The following is a 21,437-nucleotide window of genomic DNA, read 5'->3' on the forward strand; positions in this document are numbered from 1 at the left end:
CACTGAAATGGAATGACCCAATCTGAGGACGATTGCTCTGAAATCCCTATTTATTAAAATGCAGCATAACCGTTTGGAGTAGTGGAAGTTTGTCCCTGCTGAGGACATTCCCCCCATGGTGACCATTGTTGATGGGACAGGAAGTGATGGAGAATCCAAAATTATGTCACCAAAAAAGAAGCGGGGGGGATCTTCCAACAATGAGGATTCCACTCACTTCCTGTTGTGTATCTAAAACAGGAAGTGATGGGTCACAGACTGCAGTAAGCACCTTCTCTGACCCTTTTCTGCTCCATCCAAAACTGAAATACACGTTTGCTTTGTAGAATCTGTCCAACCCTGCTAAGCATCAGCTCATCTTTATGGAATTTTATCTAAAGTCAAAGTGCCTTATCAGGGCCCCTGAACCCCTTTTTGTATATCTGTTGTTACCTGAGATACATTTGCACTGGACAGTTATTTGCCATTATCTGCACTACTGGTCCCCATGGCAACCTGCCTTCATTTATATTGGGGCTCTCGGTGATTGGATCGTTCGGATTTCATTCTCACTTTTTGTATCAGAAATGTTTCCATAAAAGTCTAATAAAGAGATTGCAAAGAAGAGACAAGTTCCTGGCACATGCCCTTCGGACGAAAGTCTGACACTTTGTTGGCCAACAATCTGATCGTGTGTACGAGGCTTTAGTCTGTAGGGTTCAATATTGAGATGGCCCACCCTTTTGCAGCTATATCAGCTTCAGCTCTTTTGGGAAGGCTGTAAACAAGGTTTAAGAGTGTGTCTATGGGAATGTTTGACCATTCTTCCAGAAGTGCAATTGCGAGGCCAGGCACTGATGTCTGAAGAGAAGGCCTGACTCACAGTCTCCACTTTAATTCATCCCAAAGGTATTCTATCGGGTTGAGGTCAGGACCCTGTGCAGGCTAGGCAAGTTCCTCCACCCCAAAGTCGCACATCCATGTCTTTATGGTCCTTGCTTTGTGCACTGGTGCTCAGTTATGTTGGAACAGGAAGGGGCCATCCCCAAACTGTTCCCACAAAGTTGAGAGCATGAAATTATCCAAAATGTCTTAGTATACTGATACCTTAAGAGTTCTCTTCACTGGAACTAAGGGACCAAGCCCAACCCCCAAAAAACAACTCCCACACCATAATACCCCCTCCACCAAATGATTTGGACCAGTGCAAAAAGAAAGGTCCATAAAGACATGAATGAGCGAGTTTGGGGTGGAGGAGCTTGACTGGCCTGACCTCAACCAGATAGACCACCTTTGGGATAAATTAAAGCAAGACTGCGAGCCAGGCCTTCTTTTCCAACATAAGTGCCTAACCTAACAAATGCAATTCTAGAAGAATGGTCATACATTCCCATAGACACACTCCTAAACCTTGTGGACGGCCTTCCCAGAAGAGTTGAAGCTGTTATAGCTGCAAAGGGTGGTCCGACTCAATATGAAACCCTACGGACTAAGACTGGTATGCCATTAAAGTGCATGTAAAGGCAGGAGTCCCAATACTTTTGACAATATAGTGTATTTATTTAAAAGCGCTTTGATCTTTGAGTGAAACTTCTTGGAGAGCTGGCTACAAAACAGGTGTCATTTGAAGCAGCAAAGTTCCTGGCATTGAAGCTGGCGAAAGAGGTTATAAACTAATAACATAGTTTGATCAATGCCAGGTTTACAGTCAAAGGAGGCCACAGTACACGGCACTATTACAGATAACAAGGATACAAATTCTCTGTTGGGAACTCTAATAAATGTAGTAGGAGCATGTTGTAATAAAGAGCACTTGAAAATGGATGAGGTATAACAAAATTATTCATAAAGGGAAATGGAAAAGGATGTCATGCTGAGTGGTTACACGCACTTATAGGAAGCAGTAACAAGGTTATAGCACCAGCCAAAGCTTTCTCCTCCGTCTTCCGACCAGCACAAAAATGAAGCTGTTTTAATCTTGGAGAAACATGGCAGACAAAGGAAAAGCAATTCAAAATATTTCTGCAGTTTTAAATTATTTAAAAACAAAACAGCAAAATCGGGCGCCCCTCTGTCATTATAACACGTACATAACATTTTTTTTTTTTTAAATGTCTTTTCAGTTAGACACATTTGTAGTTTTCTATGACAGAGGGACACCAGGCATACAGTGCAATAAACTAACTAGGATTCTTTGATGTTTAAAATTTAAGAGCTGAAAGAAGTTGTTGCAGTGACATTGGAAGAAAATAAAAAATAAACACTCAGCATTCAGATACAGCCAAGCATAACCTGAACAGGTTCAATTTAACATGACATATTTTGTAGCACAGAAAGTGGAATATTTGATTTTCCACAATTTATAACGCATGTGCTTCAACTGTTAGTTTTTCTGCTATATGGTGACACTAATGTGCAGCAGCTGTTTGCAGAAAGTATAAATGCAGATGATTATATAAATGGAAGAAGAAATGATTATAAAGGCTCTGACTTTGTAAGTAGATTTTCTACGTTTTTTTCAATGGAACAGTGGCATATAGTGAAAAAATGGAATGCATTATTTAAATTAAAAGGACAAGGTACAATATATTGGTTAACTCCCTCCATATAATCCCCCTCTTCAACCCCCTATCCAGGTGTTTACTTAGGTCCGGTTCACACTGAGGTAGCAGGACTTACAGCGCGACTGCCTCAGGCGACCTGGACGTGACCACTGCTGTATAGAAGTCAATGCAAGTCTCCTCAAGTCGCCCCAAAAGTCGTACAGAAACCTTTTTCTAAGTCGGAGCGATTAGAACGGTTCCATTGCACAGAGCGGGACGCGACCTGTCAGGCGGCTAAATCGCCTGACGAGTCGCCCCCTGCGTGAACCGGCTCTTAAAGTGGACGTAAACCCATACATAAAAAAGTTTCCTTTCCAGCACGTGCCGGAAATGTAACACTCTCATTGGTTGTGCTCGCAACCAAACTGTCAAACTATCCAATGACTGGTGTCTGTGAAAATCCACTGCAATAGAGCAAGTAAGTATAACATGTTTGTTATTTTTTTTTTTTTTTAAAGGAGACTTTACAGTCACTTTAACTTTCTCTGATGGCAGCACGCTCCTTCAGTGTTTTACGGCCTTCTACCAGAAATCTTGTGTGATGTTGCACATGCTGGTAAAGCAAATTCATATATATTTGTAGCACCCTCTGGTGTGTGCTATTAGATGAGAGTAGCTAAAAGAATATTTCTGGCACTTAATTGGGTCAGGTTAGTATCATCTGGAAGGTTGGAGAACCTTCTAGAACTAGAGGGCAGGGGTTAGGATGTTATGGGCTCTCAGCCAATCCCCACTGGTGGGCTGGCAGGGAACTGGAATCCCCATAAATAGACCTGAGACATGCCAGCAAGGGGGGTCTGGTGGAAGATGGAGAAGCAGTGCTGAGAAAAGGCTGTTGGTGTCCCTTGAGGGGGGGTTACCTCGGGCTGGGTGCTCGGGAAAGCTGGTCTGGAAGGATCCTAACACAGGAAGCAGTAAAAGGTTTAATGCCAGAGAAGCAGCAAAAGGAGCAAGGAAAGACAGTGAGTAATACAGCACGATGCAGGGGCAAGACAAGGGAAAGATATTACAGAAAACTGCGTAGTGACAAGTCTCTCACTCTAGTCAATACCAATAATAAACAATTTTGGGTGGAGCTCCACTTAAAGCGTTTGTTAACCCCAAAAAAATATAGATCCTGGTCCCTTAACCACTTCTCGCCCAGCCTATAACAAATTGATGGCCGGGAAGTGGTTCTGTTATCCTGAGTGGGTATCATATGACGTCCAGCAGGATAACATGCCAGCACGCCCCCGCGGGGGCGCGCAGTGCGGCGATCACGAGTGCGGCACGTCACTCCGACACACTGCATCTCCGATCGTGATAAGAAGCCTCTGACAGAGGCTTCTTATCATGTGATCAGCTGTGACCAATCACAGCTGATCATCGCGTGAACCAGGGGCGTCGGGAGGGGGTGGCTAGGGGGGCTGAAGCCCCAAATGAGACCCCCTAAAGCCCCGAGTGTCAGCTCCGCTGGGTCTTCATTGTTAGCCCCGAGCGCTGTAGCAAGCGCCGGGACCAATCTGATCCTGAGCGCCGCTGCATGTGGCCGAGTGCGGCCGAGTGCCAGAGCAGGTCCCACCTTCTGGAGCCTGCACGTCTATGATGGACGTCCCACTGGTCCAATGCAGGGACCGCGGGACGTGTGACGTCCAGGCGCTGTTGGCTTCAGAAGGCGGGAATTACAAAGCAGCTGCCGCGCCACATACCCGCTTGGTGCTCAGGCGAGCCACTATCCTCTCCTCCTCGGACTGGCTGCTGTGACAGGTCAGTGTGTAATAAGGTCAGTGTAGGCAGGTCAGTGTGTGGTAATGTCAGTGTAGGTAGGTCAGTGTAGGTAGGTCAGTGTGTGGTAATGTCAGTGTAGGTAGGTCAGTGTAGGTAGGTCAGTGTAGGTAGGTCAGTGTGTTAATGTCAGTGTAGGTAGGTCAGTGTGTGTGGTAATGTCAGTGTAGGTAGGCCAGTGTCTGGTAATGTCAGTGTCTGGTAATGTCAGTGTAGGTAGGTCAGGGTCTGGTAATGTCAGTGTGTGTGGTAATGTCAGTGTAGGTCAGTCAGTGTAGGTAGGTCACTACCGTTAGTGTATGTAGGTCAGTGTATGTATATGTCCAGTGTATGTAGGTCAGGCAGGTGAGTGTAGGTAGGTCACTATCGTCAGTGTAGGTAGGTCACTACCGTCAATGTCAGTGTGTTAATGTCAGTGTAGGTAGGTCAGTGTGTGTGTGTGTTAATCTCAGTGTAGGTAGGTCAGTGTGTGTGGTAATGTCAGTGTAGGTAGGTCACTACCGTTAGTGTATGTAGGTCAGTGTATGTATATGTCCAGTGTATGTAGGTCAGGCAGGTGAGAGTAGGTAGGTCACTATCGTCAGTGTAGGTAGGTCAGTGTGTGTGGTAATGTCAGTGTAGGTAGGTCACTACCGTTAGTGTATGTAGGTCAGTGTATGTATATGTCCAGTGTATGTAGGTCAGGCAGGTAGGTCACTATCGTCAGTGTAGGTAGGTCACTACCGTCAGTGTAGGTAGGTTAGTGTATGTAAGTCACTACCATCAGTGTCACGGCCCAGCCAAAAAGAAAAAAAAGTCGCGTACAGCACCACCACCACCACCCCCCCCCCCGTTCAGGCCTTGGACTCCGGGCTGAAGCCCCTGGTCCTTTTGGCACCTAGCAACGCCCCTGGCGTGAACCGGTAAACGGCATTCCACAGTTCGCGCTGACAGAGAGAGAGAGGATCTGTCAGGGGGGGGGGGGGGTCTGTGCTGATAATCAGCACAATGATTATCAGCACAGCCCTCATCATATGTACCAATAAGCTGTCAATCGGTGCCCAGTCAGTGTCCCATCATAACCCCCTGCCAGTGCCCAATAAAGTGCCAATCAGTGCCCACCACAGTGCAAATCAGTGCCCACCATAGTGTCAATCAGGGTCCATCACAGTGCCAATCAATGCCCAGCATTAACACCTGTCAGTATCTGCCCAATCAGTGCTGCCCATCAGTGCCATCTATTAGTGTCCATCAATGCCACCTGTCAGTGCCAATCAGTGCCACCTGTCAGTGCCCATCAGAGTGCCACCTGCCAGTGCCCATCAGTGCTGCATATCAGTGCCACCTATCGGTGCCCATCAGTGCTGCATATCAGTGCCACCTATCAGTGCCCATCAATTCTACATATCAGTGCATTCTCATCAGTGCCCATCAGTGTCACCTTATCAGTGCCCATCAGTGCCGACTTATCAGTGCCCGTCAGTGAAGGAGAAAACTAAGTTTATAATAAAAACAAAGAAAAACATGTTTTTTTTTCAAAAATATTGGTCTTTTTTAGTTTGTTTAGCAAAAAATAAAAAATGCAGAGGGGATCAAATACCACCAAAAGAAAGCTCTATTTGTGGGAACAAAATGATAAAAAATTTAGTTTGGGTACAATGTTGTATGACCTCGCAATTGTCATTCAAAGTGTGACAGCACTGAAAGCTCAAAATTGTCCTAGGCAGGAAGGGGCAAAAATGCCTGGTATTGAAGTGGTTAAAGCAGATTACACAGCGTAATCTGCCCCCCTCTAAACTGTAAACCAAAAAAACAAACCTAAATCTGCCACTTCCTGTATGCCCTCTCTAAACAGACCACGATAACCAGGGCTTCTCCTCCCTGATCACCATGGTCAAAGTGCATCCCTCCGTCATACACTGCCTGCTCTTCTCCCCTCTCTCCTCCTCACCTCCTCCTTCCTGCCTGTCATCTCCCTCTCTGTCTGTCTCCAGCCTGGCCCAACCCCCCACCAATTTTTGTAAAAATAAAAACTAAAATGTATCACTGCCAGCCTGTCTATTAGAGACTGGCATAGCACACTGTATAAGTTGTTTTTAAAAAAATGAGTGTTCTAAATACCAAAATTTCAGCTGTCTTCGGGCCAGTCACGTTACTCGCAGCTGCTTTACAGCTCCGATGGATGGCTTCTGCGAAGGAGACGGGCAGCCATGTGATGTCTCCGCCTGACGTCAGAGGGAGATCACAACCCCTCCTGCAGAAGACATCCATCAAAGCTGTAAAGAGGCCGCGAGTAACATGACCAGCCTAAAGACAGCTGAAATTCGGTATTTAGAACATTTGTTTTTAAAAACATCTTACACAGTGTTCTATGTCAGCCTCTAATAGAAGGGCTGGCATAGTCTTATATAAGTGCCATAAAAAACACATTAAACTTAAAAAATAGGAGTCTGCTGTGGTGTAAAGAAGCTATTGTCTAGAGACCAGGTGGGGTTTGTGCCTGGCAGGCATGCCGGAGACAACACCCGACGCACAATCAACCTAGTGGACCTTCTGGATAGGACCAACAAATCAGCATTGCTACTTAGTCTAGACGCACAGAAGGCCTTTGATAGGCTCTGTTGGCCTTATATGTTCGCAACGCTTAAAGTCTACGGTTTTACTGGCCCTTTTTTAAACGCACTCGAAGCTTTATATTCAACGGTCACTGCCCAGGTGTCGTCCTTCTTGTCGCCTTGCTTTCCCCTGATGAATGGAACTCAGCAGGGGTGCCCTTTATCACCGTTGTTATTTATTTTATGCCTAGAACCCCTAGCCGAGTCCATACGTTCTCATCCAGATATCCACGGGGTGGTGATGCGACAGGGGGAGTATAAATTATCACTCTTCACGGATGACATCTTGTTAACCATTACCAACCCACTGGTCTCCCTCCCCTCACTACACAAATTACTCTCAACCTTTGGGGGGATCTCTGGTTACAAAGTGAACACCTCAAAGACTGAAGCTCTACCCCATACACATACCCGCTACACAACTCTCCAGGCTTAAAGAAACTTACCCTTATAGATGGTGCACGGACTCACTCAAATATTTGGGTGTTTTTTTGACTCCTTCATATTCCCACCTGTTCCGTGCTAATTCCCCCCCCCCCCCCCCCCCCATTCCAAGACATCAATAACTTCCTACTGACCTGGTCCAAATACTATCCCTCTTGGGCAGGATCAACGTCCTTAAAATGTCAGTTTTGCCCAGGTTGCTCTATCATTTTGAGACACTGCCAGTCGCCCTTCCAACCCCCCAGCTTAAACTTCTCCAGAGACGGTTTTTAAAATTTATATGGGCTGACAGATCTCACCGCCTTGCCAGTTCAGTGGTATTTGCACCTCAAGCTCGGGGAGGTCTGGGAGCTCCGAATATCGTAAAATATTATCATGCTACCCATTTACGAATTATTACCTCTTGGTCCTCTCTTAACGCCACCAGTCAGTGGGCTGCCATTGAGAAGGGGGTCCTGTATCCTAACCTCAGGAGCCAATGTATGGCCCCAATGTCCTTCACCCTGGACATATGGCAAAGATGCAACAAAAAGTACTCCCTTTTCTCGCCCTGCCCCCCCTCACGAATGTGTTGTTCAACCCCAGTATCCCGGATGGACTGTCTTTGGGCAGGATCTTCACGTGGTTAGCCCCTCCCCTTTTCCAACTTGCACCCCATCTGGCGTAGACTTCACAGCTTTGAAACCTTACGTGACAAATATGACATCCCCAAGCACTTGTTTTACTTTTACCTACAGGTTAGGCACTTTGTCAGCTCTAAATCTTCCGACCTTAACCCTAGCAAATCCCACGACTTTTGAACACCTTTGCGCCCAGGGTCCCCACCAATTACATCTAATCCCTTCTATCCATCAAATCCTCCATGAGTCGACCCCCTTAAATGAAATTACACATCTGTACATGAGTAAATGGTCTCAGTTGTTAGACAAACCCATCCCCCTGCAGACTTGGGATAAGATTTGGGCCTCTACTTTTAAGTCCTCTAAGCGTGTCACGCAAAGGGAAACGGCAATTAAAATTCTCCTGTTCTGGTATAGGACCCCCGATGTCATCCACAAATTTGATCCCTCAGTCTCGCTGCGATGCTGGAGATGTGGGCTCGACGTCGGGTCATTGTTCCACATCTTCTGGAAGTGCTCCCTGATACGTCCTTTTTGGTTGGAGGTGGGGTCGTTGGTGATGGGGGTGACGGGGGTGTCCCTTCCGATTGACCCCCTACACTGTTTGTTGGGTCTCCCTCTCCCAGGCCTACCCAAAAATATCAACCGGCTGATCTCATATATTCTTTTAGCTGCTAAGAGGCTCATACCGCTATGCTGGTTGTCTGGCGCAGCCCCCCCCCCGGCCTAGATTTCTCCAATTGGTGTCCGAAATACGGAGAATGGAGTACCTGACGGCCTCGGTACATGACTTGGTTTCCCAGTTTGATAAAGTCTGTGAACCCTGGAATCAGTCGGAATTTGGGTCCCCCCTGTCTGTATACCCTTAACGTCTGCAGTCGCCGGTGGTGGTGCCTTCTTTCCGACCTTTGCGCCCACCTTTCCCCCTCCCATTAACTTTCTATATGTATCAGTCCGGGTAACTTTCTCTCCTTCCCCTGAGAATTCTCATGAAGTTCTTATGGCTGTTTTGTTGCTTTGTCTACCTTTGGCCTCCGGCCTATTGTCGTACCGTCTTTCGTTTTTCATAAACTGTATGTTATTTACTTTAACTGAAACAGGTATGCAGTTCACTTTTGTGCCTGCATCTATGGACATTAATATCTGACTTCTATGGTTAACGTTTACGTTATAATCTATGTTTATTTCTGCTTACTGATCATTTCATTGCTTGATTATTTTGTACTTGCTTTGAAATTTAATAAAAATACAATAAAAAAAAAAAAAAAAAAAGAAGCTATTGTCTGCAAAACTTGAAAGCATCATCACAGTTCCTTCTACTTTTGACTTGTCCCTTTTTAGGAGGCTTAGTAGAAGGCTTAAATCAGAAAAAGGATGCTAAAATGCAATTTGCTTTGCTGTGCTGTCTTTTTAACCTTTGTTATGTAATATATATTGGTATATAGATTAAAGAGGCTTACAGTGCTTTGTAAACTAATGCAAGTAAAGAGGAGGCACCTAGGTAAACTTATAAGATAGAAAGAGTTCAGGATAGTCATCAAAAGTGATGTAGTAGTTCAAATATCAGGAGAAAAATATGGCATTTGATTTACAAGAAATGCAGGCTCCAATAAAATTATACCCTTAAAAAGCTTTGCAGCCATAAAACACAGCAGAAAAGAGTGGGTTAAATGAATACTGTTTGTGATTTTTTTTAAAGCACAAAGGTTTTTTTAGCCATGCTTCTCTTATGGATCACAGGAGTGCAGTTCATTCTGCACTCCTGTGAATCTAAAGCCCGCTGTCGGCTGAAGTCAATAAACAGGTCCAGTCTTGGGAAAGATCCTGACCATATAGTTGGTATCAGTCCAAAAGCCTGGACCTGGCTCAGCTTCTCCATGATCTGCTGAGAGTCGGAGCCAGCCCTCCTACCCCTCTCTACAGCCCAACACTCCAGTGAGCTCTGGAGGGGGGAGCAGAAAGCCACTGACTGACAGTCACGGCTCTCTGCTCAGAGCAAAAGGGAGAACTGAGTGATCAGTGATGTTTAATCACTCAATTCTCAGTGCTGAGCTGACACGGGACAGATGCAGCATCGGATCGACGTTGCACCACCAAGGTGAATATAAATGTTTATTTTTTTAATCCTGAACTTCTCTTTTACAACCTTTTGGAAGACATATCCCCCACAACTGCTTCAGAAGTGTATTTAGTTACCTGGAGTTACTCTTCAAAGTTCTGCTTTCAGGAAAGACCATCATAAAGTCCATATGTGATCATATTATAGCAAACAGACAAAAACTGGAGAAAATTAAAGCCGAGACACCAATTTGATTTTAGCAATCATTTTCAAATGCAGGTTAGAAAAAGATAGGCCAAAGACGGAGATTGAATTCTGAAGTTCAACCCTACAATAAAAATGTAAAGCGGGAGAAGCTTTGCCAAACTGTTCCAACTCGTATAGACTCTTAGCTCAATAAATTTGTTGTTGTGGGACTGGACTCCAGAGTGTGTCCTCAATCTTTTGTATGTGTGTAGTTTAGTTTGTGGCTGAGACCATCTAAAAAGAGAACAGGTACCTGGGACTGAGGACACCAAGCATACTGGTGATCTTGAAGGTAGCTCTCCATGGTAACAGTTAGAAAAATACAACTTCAATCATGCCTTCAGCTGCTATGAAGAATGCCTTTACCTTTGGTTCCTAAAAACCAAACTTTTGTATGCTGTTTTTGTTTATTCTTAGGTAATGCATATAGTAGTCCTGATATTACTGTATCTTTCTACAAATGTATCATTTGAAGGACATGTGAAATGTAGATTGTAAAATATAACAAAGCTCTGTAGTTGACACAACTGGGCACTCTAAAGTACAATTAAACTGACATTATTCATCCCACATAGAAATATACAGCTGTGATGGAAAATGTATTTGCTGAGCCAATAGCACTTAAATTCATACATTACACATTTGCTTCAGTACTGGATAGTGAGTATTTGACATAATGTGATTTGTACCACTCTCTTATGACACCAAGCTTGGAGCAGCTTTTCAGTATTTTGTCCCCTTAACCATCACTTTCGTCTGGAGCTGAGACCTGTCTACAATAACAGTACATGTAAATTGCATTTTGGTTAAAACATTAATTTTTAATAAGCAAGGAATGCATTTGATGTACTTACTTTATTCAGCAACACCACTTTGAGGCTTTGGAAATGATTCCTAAATTTGAATCATTTCAATATGCAGTGACAATTTAATCTTGTGGGGTTAGAGATCCAGCCTTTCAGCTGAAAGTAAGAATAGATATCCCAAAGCAAGAGAAGCCAAATAGCATTTAATCTGGTTCAACTGGCAGCAGAGAGCCTAGTATAACTGTTGCTTGCACAGATACTCTGAGGACATCTGAAGGGCTTAACAGTGATGGGCACGTATTTATACTTAAGTTCAGGGTCATCATTTAATGTATGCAAATTAACACCGAGGCCAAGATCAAAAAGGAATTGAAGTTGTTCTTGTTAAAGAGAAAAGTTCCAGGAGTCACAAATATCTGTACAATATTTTCCATTAAAATATATGCATTGTGCACACTTTTAATTGTTGGCCTAATGGTGGCGCTGTTGAGTTTTCTGTTTACAATTGGAACTAGCCTAGAGCAAGCCAACAGAGAAAAGTGTACTTTAAAGTGATACTAAAGTCTAGGTTTTTTTTTTTTTTAATAACAAATATGTTATACTTACCTGCTCTGTGCAGTGGATTTGCACAGAGCAGCCCAGATCCTCCTCTTCTTGGGTCCCTCTTTGGCACTCCTGGTCCCTCCCACCTGTTGAGTGCCCTCAGAGAAAGCAGATTGCTATGGGGTCACTTGACTTAAGCCCCATCTTCGGTGCTCCTGGCCTCTTCCTCCTGTTAAGTGCCTCCACAGCAAGCAGCTTGCTATGGGGGCACCCGAGCCACAGCTCCGTGTGTCCATTCAGACACAGAGCCACGGCCCGGCCCCCTCTCTCCTCATTAGCTCACTGACTTTGATTGACAGCAGAGGGAGCCAATGGTGCTTCTCTGCTCTCTCAGCCAATGAGGAGAGAATGTTTGGAGAGCTGAGTCTCTTGTGCAACATCGCTGGATCAAGATGGGGCTCAGGTAAGTATTAGGGGGGCTGAGGGGGGCTGCTGCACACAGAAGGCTTTTTATCTTACTGTATAGAATGCAATAAGATAAAAATAAACTTCTGCCTTTACAGCCACTTAAAAAAAAATGCTCATTCAACTATTTGCTCAATTATAGTCTGATTCTCAAATTTGTAAAATTAGCATTGGGGTAGAATTAACAGGGTGGCCACTGGCCAGGAATGGAGAGGAATTTGGAACATTCAGTGTCACACTTTAAGTGGAATTCCAGGATAAACCTAACTAATCCTAAAAATGCTCCCTCTCCTAACAACGTTACTAACATGTGTAAGAAAGATGTACAGTATATACTTACTTATTTTCAGGCCACTCTTTCAGTTTTGGCTACAGGGGAGAGATGCAAAAGCTGACAACGAATGGGACATTGGAGCCTATGTGTGATGTCACTGCTCCAGACTCCTTTACTCCATCGCTGGCTGACACCGGGAACATCATGCGACTGGACTGGAGCAGCCTAAAATTAGCAAAAAATACAGATATTTTTTACATAGGTTAGTCAGAATAGGTGCTAGGAATGGGGAGGGAGCATTTTTAATATTAGTTTTTATCACAGAATTTAGCTTTAAAGCATATATATATAAACTCAAAAATAAAAATGTAGTATATTGCAGCTTTCAAGTCATTGGATGTGTTGGAAGCACTGGTTTTCTTTTTTTACAAGCTTTGCAACAATGTGATGGAAATTTCCCAAATTTAGGTTTGAGTCACCAAGCCCAGACTAGACCAAACATCTTCTAACTTTTTCGACAATTGTTTTTTTCCCCGTCACTTTGGAGAGAATTCCTCTCAATTCCTGTTATGTCTACTGGACAGGAAGTAAAGCAAAATGTCCTCCAATGGCCACATAATGGGGATAAAAACCTACTCTGGCCTAGATAAAAACGTTGGCCTAGATATGTAAGATGGGTAACTGGCCAAAGGATCAGGCAGAAAGTAATGGTGACATGTAGTTTGTTAAATAGGTGCAAAGTTAAAAACAGGGTCAGGATGGCAAAGAGCATGCATACACTGTACAATATTACAAAATAGATTATGAAAGTTGCATAAACATCAACTCTTCCAAATAATGTCCCTTTGGCTCAATCAGGGTAACATGTGGCTGCATAGCATAGTCTCTGTAACTCCATAACAACAAAGAGTCAAACTAAGAATATCCTGTTCCACAAAAATAGTAAGGCTTTTCTGTCATTGGACTTCATCAGGTATGCCCTCTCTGTAATCCTTAGGAAGACAAGCAGAGAAACTCATCTTTCTTGCTTGTGTCCAGGAACTCAGGAGTTCTGGAGAAAAGGGACAGACCTTCCCCCGCTTCTGAGTATAGGGAATAAATGGACACTCCATTACAGATACTACAGATACTGTATGCTTTAACGAAAACCTGTTGTTTTGTCCTGCATAGGCAAAGCATATTTTGCCCGAAAATATTGATAAACTTATGGTACTTATTTGTGACAAAATTTCAAGCTGGTTGGCAAAAAACTAAAAAACTAAACTCAGGGTAAAAACAGGGGTTTATGCTGCTTACATTTGCAAATTGATAGCACTCAAGCACTGTGTCAAAGCTCTCTGTGTTAGATTATGTATCCATGCACACATAGGTATTTACAGACATTTAAAAGCAGGGGTGTTTAAAAGGCAGAATAAATCCCAGGGCCAGCTCAATCAGGAGAGGAGCATTTTGGGTGCAAAGAAAATGGCCAATGCATTGTAAATGCACTTAAGTGCTAGGTGCGTTTAGCATTTGAGCGTTCTTTCTTATCAATTGCCAGAATCAATGAATATTCTGGATGATGAAATAAATGAATGCCAAAATGCTTGACGCCTGAATGGATCTAAACGTGCTTAAGCATGTTTTAACCACTTAAGGACCCAGCCTCTTTCTGAGATTTGTTGTCCACAAGTTAAAAACAGCTTTTTTTGCTAGAAAATTACTGAGAACCCCCAAACATTATACATTTTTTTCTAACACCCTAGGGAATAAAATGGCAGTCATTGCAATACTTTCTATCACACCGTATTTGCGCAGCGGTCTAACAAGCGTACTTTTTTTTGGAAAATATATACTTATGCTGATCACGGCGATACCTCACATGTGTGGTTTGAACACCGTTTTCATATGCGGGCACTACTGACATATGCGTTCACTTTGGCACGCGAGCTCATCGTGATGGGGCACATTTAAAAAAAGTTGTATTATTTATTTTACCTTTTATTTTTATACTGTTTAAAAAAAATTTAAAAATTGTGTCACTTTTATTCCTATTACAAGGAATGTGAACATTCCTTGTAATAGAAAAAAAGCATGACAGGACCTTTTTAATATGAGATCTGGGGTCAAAAAGACCTCAGATCTCATATTTACAGTAAAGCGCAACAAATAAATAAAAATGGCCCTTTAAGAGCTATGGACGAAAGGGACATTTTGGGCCATCTTCCCCTCACTCGTCTCCATGTCAGACCAGGGAAAACATCTGATCGCCTCCCCCGCTGCCGATGGCTCCGCTGTCGATGGTTCGATGATCTCGGTGTCGAGTGATCTCGTGGCAAATCCGCCTCAGAGACCACTTTTATCTGAAAGCGGACCATCCTCTGAAGACAAGTTAACTGAGGTCAGGGTAGCCAGCCCGTGCCATAACAACGATATTCCTCTTAAAAATGCCGACGTATAACAACGGTGGGCGGTCCGGTCTGGAAGTGGTTAAAAAAGGGGCTTTAAGTGCATTTTTATTGCTGCTTTCTCATGCCAGGAGAAAGGCATTCAAAGGAATTGCAGTGTGCACAAGGCCTTATAGTAATGCACAAACAGAGAACTGGCTCACCTAGAGCCATTCCTCCCCCACTTAAAGGTACAAAAACATATCAGAAGCCCAGGCAAGGAAGGCATCCACTGTGTGTCTGTCTGCACCAAATCTAAAACAGCAATAACGGCAGCTACTCTGTTCAGTTTGAAACTAACAAAAAAGTTTGCTAGCTTGAATGTGTGCCAGGGACCTTTTGTATTATTTTCTGTATTTCCCTGTCCATGTGCACCTTTCCCTTTTTTCCTAGTTTTCCTAGAAGATGAGATTAAAAAAAAAAAAATGTATGGCACAATAGGAACATCTTTATATAGAAAACCAATGGCTGGTAATATAGTTTTAGGTGCCTTAAGTGCCCACTTAATAGTGGTGAAAGGAATACCTATTGGCTAATACCCCTGTGTAGAGGGAACTGCACAAAAGAAGACAATATTGAAAAAGAAGCCCTCCAATTACAAGTACAACAAAGGGGCATAGGAAAAAAATATTGAAAAAAGGACCTATCGATAGCCAAAGAAAAATAATCATGAATATCTTTTTTATTAACAAGATAATTTGGACAACAGAAAAAAGGGTAACAATAGTCACAAAATAAAATATACAATTTGATCAGCCTAAACAAATCCTGTAAAGGCATTTCATGTACTCATAGGAGGCCCTAGCATTGCAAAGTTTATTGATTTCTCTCCAAACTGCTTTGTAAAAAAGCAGTCACCCTGAAGGATATTTAAGTCATTACACAGAAACAGAGACAAAGGATGAATGTAAAACTTTGGTTAAGGGCACCTTCCTTCATGAAACTTGCTCTTGATGTAGATATATACAGTATGTTCTTGGCATGGGGTAGTCCTACTAAATGGCTGACATTACCTGCTTCAACATCATTTTGTGAACTACTCCACTAACTATACTAGAATATATACAAGTGTAGCGCTGACATCCTTGCCTATTGATGTGATTATGCATGCCTTAATGTGAGGTATATGGACATTACTGTGGTTACGTACTAGAGCCATCTAGTGACCAAATATGGGTAACGCACCTGTTTATTATTACCTGAGAACAATCTAAAGACTTGTACAGGAAGTGACTGGTTGTTTGGATTCTGAAGGTTGACTTTGTTACCCAGGAGTCCGTGTGACCTACCCATGAACACTCTCTTACGCAGTGCATGCTAGGTAGGGAATAAAAGGGACCCGAGCGGCCATTTTAGGTCTCTTGGGACCACGCTGCCTGCCTGTGTGGAACTGTGGAGAGGTTTCCTGAGAGACAGCGGCTGACAGCTATCGCAGAGCGCCAGCCTGTTTATTTTACTGTGAGGTGACTTGACGGAGCCTGAAAGACGGTAACCAGATTGAGACGGTCCAAAGACATTCAGCGGAGAATCGGGGAATCGGATCGATTCAGCTGAACGATTCAGAGCATCTGGCCCAGCTGATGGAAAGGCAAGCTACAGTCGCTGGACCAAAGTGATCACGTGGAACTCCAATCCAGTTGGTGACCGGGTTGCGGCCCACCGTTTGTTAACTTTTGCATGCATTTAGACTCACATACAGGCCTTGCTGGAATTTATAGTTCCACGGACGTGTAGCAGAGCAACTGACACTGAGCAGGCTTGAGGCCTATCTACCTTGGCTCCTCAGCGTTTGTAAATAAGTTACTGGAGTTATACCAGGAGCATTTCAGCTTAATCCTCCATGTACTTTGGATTACAAATACAAAGGAGTGACTTTAGCTAGCAAAGAAAAGAAGACCCTGGATAAAGTACTTTAAGTGAGGCCTCACGTATAGCCTTTAAAGCAGGGCGAGCTCCCAGGTTTATATAAATACATGCATACATATTTTATATTGTGTAATATTGAAATTAGGGATGAGCTTCGTGTTCGAGTCGAACGTACGTTCGACTCGAACATTGGCTGTTCGGCCGTTCGGCGAATTCCGAACGTTTGGGCCGTTCGCGTCAAAATTCAAGTGACGCGCGCGCGGACCACAATGCACTGCGGTGGCGCAGTGCATTGCTGCCCCATGATTGGCCAAGCATGCACTGTGACCCCGCATGCTTGGCCAATCGCAGCGCCGGCAGCGAGGAGAGCCATGATTGGCCACAGGCATCCTGCCTGTGGCCAATCATAGCTCAGGCTGTGTAGTGCACGCCCCACACTATATAAGGCCGCCTTTGAGGCGGCCTCGTGTAGTGTGTTACTTAGCATCTGAAGCATTGGGTGTTCTGTGTACCTTCAACACAGTACACACCAATCGTTTTTGGCTGATTTCCTATCTTGCTGCTGTGTAGTGGTTGTTGTCTGTGCCCTGACTGCAGTATACACCACTATATTCACCTCACCTTTATAGCTAGTGATCTAGCTTTAACCACTTAACAACTGCCCATTGCCGATTAACGGCTTCAGGGGGGTTGTTTAACTCTGAGAGGCCGTTAATTAACGGCCTCCCAGAATTCTGCTCTCGCGTGCCCCGAGGTGTGTGCACTCGAGAGCATCCGTGACCGCCGGGTCGCATCACGGATCACGGTAAACGGCCGCTCATAGCGGCCGTTTACCATGTGATTGCTCCGTCAAATGACGGAGTGATCACTTGGAAACAAACCGGCGTCATGTTATGACGCCTGTTCCTCCCTCCCCTCTCTGTACCGATCGGTACAGCGGAGGGGAAAGAGATCGGTGTCAGCAGCGATGTGGGCTGCATCTGCAGTGCCCACATCGCTGCTCACCGAATTTAACCCCTCAAATCCCTGCCAATACTCTGCAATACCAGTGCATACTCTGCAGTACCCTGCCATTACTCTGCAGTACCCCGCCATTACTCTGCAGTGCAGTACCCTGCCATTACTCTGCAGTGCAGTACCCTGCCATTACTCTGCAGTACCCCCCATTACTCTGCAGTAACCCCCATTACTCTGCAGTACCCCCCAATACTCTGCAGTACCCGCCATTACTCTGCAGTACCCCCCATTACTCTGCAGTAACCCCCATTACTCTGCAGTACCCGCCATTACTCTGCAGTACCCCCAATACTCTGCAGTACCCTGCCATTACTCTGTAGTACCCCCCAATACTCTGCAGTACCCTGCTATTACTCTGCAGTACCCCCAATACTCTGCAGTACCCTGCCATTACTCTGTAGTACCCCCCAATACTCTGCAGTACCCTGCTATTACTCTGCAGTACCCCCAATACTCTGCAGTACCCTGCCATTACTCTGTAGTACCCCCCAATACTCTGCAGTACCCTGCTATTACTCTGTAGTACCCCGCCAATACCCCACCAATACTCTGTAATACCCTGCCATAAATTGCCATACCCAGCCATACTCAGAGATACCCAGCCATACTCGGTGATACCCTGAAATACCCAGCCATAGACGCCCCCCACCCCTCACCGCCCTCCGGTGCTTCTACCAACTCGCCAGTACGATCAAAGCCAGAATCTTTTTTTTATTTTTTATTTCAGGCTTACCAGCCTAGAGGTGAGATGTGGGGTCATATTGACCCCCCAGATTTCACTGTAAAGAGGACCTGTCACCCCATATTCCTATTACAAGGGATGTTTACATTTCTTGTAATAGGAATAAAAGTGATCAAAAATATATTTTTGGGGAAAAAAATGTCAAACTAACATAAATAAAGTAAAATGAACAATAAAAAAATAAAATAAAAATTAAAGCGCCCATGTCCCCATGTGCTCGCATGTGCCACACATGTGAGGTATCGCCGAGAATGTTAGAGCGAGGGCAATAATTCTAGTCCTAGACCTCCTCTGCAACTCAAAACATGTAACCAGTAAAAAAAAAAAATTAAAGCGTCGCCTATGGGGATTTTTTAAGTAGCGACGTTTGGCGCCATTCCACGGGCATGTGCAATTTTGAAGAGTGACATGTTTGATATCTATTTACTCAGCATAACTTCATCTTTCACTTTATGCAAACATTGGGCTAACAAGTGGTTAATAATAGAGCTTGCAGTCAGTAGTGTTAGGAGATAGTGCGTGCTGTCTGCGTGCTCTGTACCCAGTACATACCGCTATAATATAGGGCAGGCCCCTACTTTCAAACATCCAACTTACAAACATCTCCTACTTGCAAACGCAAGGAGACAGCAGCAAGTGAGATGAAAAAAGATGGACGACAAAACAAATTATACAGGGGTGATAACCCTTCCCTATGTTTTCCAAAAAGCTTAAAGATAGTTTTTTTGACTGGAGCTACACTTTAAAAATGTACCGGTTGAAAATGACAAACAGATTCAACTTAACACAACAAACCTACACAGTCCCTGTCTTGTTTGCACCGCCTGTATACTGCTGTTCTGAGTATATAGGGCCTGGGGGCCACACGCATTTCCTTTTTTTAATATGGGTACGGGGTTCCCCTTAATATGCGTACAAGACCCAAATAGGCTGGTAATGGGCAGGGAGGGCTACCCATGCCATGTTTCTCAATGATTTTCAACCATATTGCAGGAACCAGATATAACATTAAAACCGCAAGCAGTTTTAAATGGTGTTATTTCCGTTTAATGTCATTTTGTGCAGGGACTGTTCTAAACACGGGAAACACGTGGCTAGTGATGGCCGAACGGTTCGCCCGGCGGTCGTTTCGCGGCGAATTTCCGACATTCGCGGTCCGCACGTTCGAACGCCTTTTTCCGTCGTTCGCCGCGGCGGACTTACGTGTTTAATGTATACAAGAACTTTAACCTTTGGTGACACGTTTATCATGTGATACAGGACAGCCAATTGAGACATGACAGCACATGGACACTTGTACATTCCCCCTAACCTATAAATACACCCGATCCGGTGGCCATTTTACATTCTTTCTTCTGTTACGATAGGGACAGGTTCCTGTGTGGAGTAGGGAGAGATAAACCACTAGCTATTTGGTACACAAAAGTTCTTTTCAGGACTGGTATAGGTGTTAGGTGTTGATAGGTTTGCTGTGCTGCTGATTCTTGCAGCAGCCTGAGTGTCTTTTGTTAGTTTAGAGAAAGGGAAAGGACGGTGTATGCTACAGGGACAGCCAGATTAGTCTTTCATCATCATCATCATCATCATCATCATTAGCTGTTACTATCAAGGTCCACAAAAGAGCTGTTCCAGTAACCACTAATCGTTCTCTTTTTTTGCCAATTTGTATAGGGACAGGAAGGAAGCAGTGTTGTCAGGCAGTGAGGGTAATTTTAAAGACTTGCTGTTATTATTAGTTCCACAAAGGTTCTTTTCAGGACTGGTATCAGTGGTACAGTAATAGGCTTGTACATGTATAATATTCTTTCTTCCAAATATAGAAAGGATATTATACTTGACTGCTGCCCTTCTGCTGCAGTCTGCTAAACATTCACAACTCACTTGTTCCACAAAAGTTCTTATAAGGACTGGTAACTTGGTATAGGGTGCTACGGTACATAGGCTTGAGTGCGGTACAGTCTGCTGTTCTGTAAGGACCGCTATCGGTCCACAATAGATAGGGTTGACGTGCACCACTGCTGACCGCTGCCCTATACTGCAGCAGTCCTTCAGCGGTATAGGGACTGACGTACAGTCTGCTAATCACTAACACACAACCTGCTTGTTCCACAAAAGTTCTTATAAGGACTGGTAACTTGGTATAGGGTGCTACGGTACATAGGCTTGAGTGCGGTACAGTCTGCTGTTCTGTAAGGACCGCTATCGGTCCACAATAGATAGGGTTGACGTGCACCACTGCTGACCGCTGCCCTATACTGCAGCAGTCCTTCAGCGGTATAGGGACTGACGTACAGTCTGCTAAACACTAATACACAACCTGCTTGGTCCACAAAAGTTCTTATAAGGACTGGTAACTTGGTATAGGGTGCTACGGTACATAGGCTTGAGTGCGGTACAGTCTGCTGTTCTGTAAGGACCGCTATCGGTCCACAATAGATAGGGTTGACGTGCACCACTGCTGACCGCTGCCCTATACTGCAGCAGTCCTTCAGCGGTATAGGGACTGACGTACAGTCTGCTAAACACTAATACACAACCTGCTTGGTCCACAAAAGTTCTTATAAGGACTGGTAACTTGGTATAGGGTGCTACGGTACATAGGCTTGAGTGCGGTACAGTCTGCTGTTCTGTAAGGACCGCTATCGGTCCACAATAGATAGGGTTGACGTGCACCACTGCTGACCGCTGCCCTATACTGCAGCAGTCCTTCAGCGGTATAGGGACTGACGTACAGTCTGCTAAACACTAATACACAACCTGCTTGGTCCACAAAAGTTCTTATAAGGACTGGTAACTTGGTATAGGGTGCTACGGTACATAGGCTTGAGTGCGGTACAGTCTGCTGTTCTGTAAGGACCGCTATCGGTCCACAATAGATAGGGTTGACGTGCACCACTGCTGACCGCTGCCCTATACTGCAGCAGTCCTTCAGCGGTATAGGGACTGACGTACAGTCTGCTAAACACTAATACACAACCTGCTTGGTCCA

Source organism: Lithobates pipiens, unplaced genomic scaffold (genome assembly GCF_037356315.1).
Source record: "Lithobates pipiens isolate NorthernLeopardFrog02 unplaced genomic scaffold, aLitPip1_a1.2 Scaffold_23, whole genome shotgun sequence".
Taxonomy (NCBI): domain Eukaryota; kingdom Metazoa; phylum Chordata; class Amphibia; order Anura; family Ranidae; genus Lithobates; species Lithobates pipiens.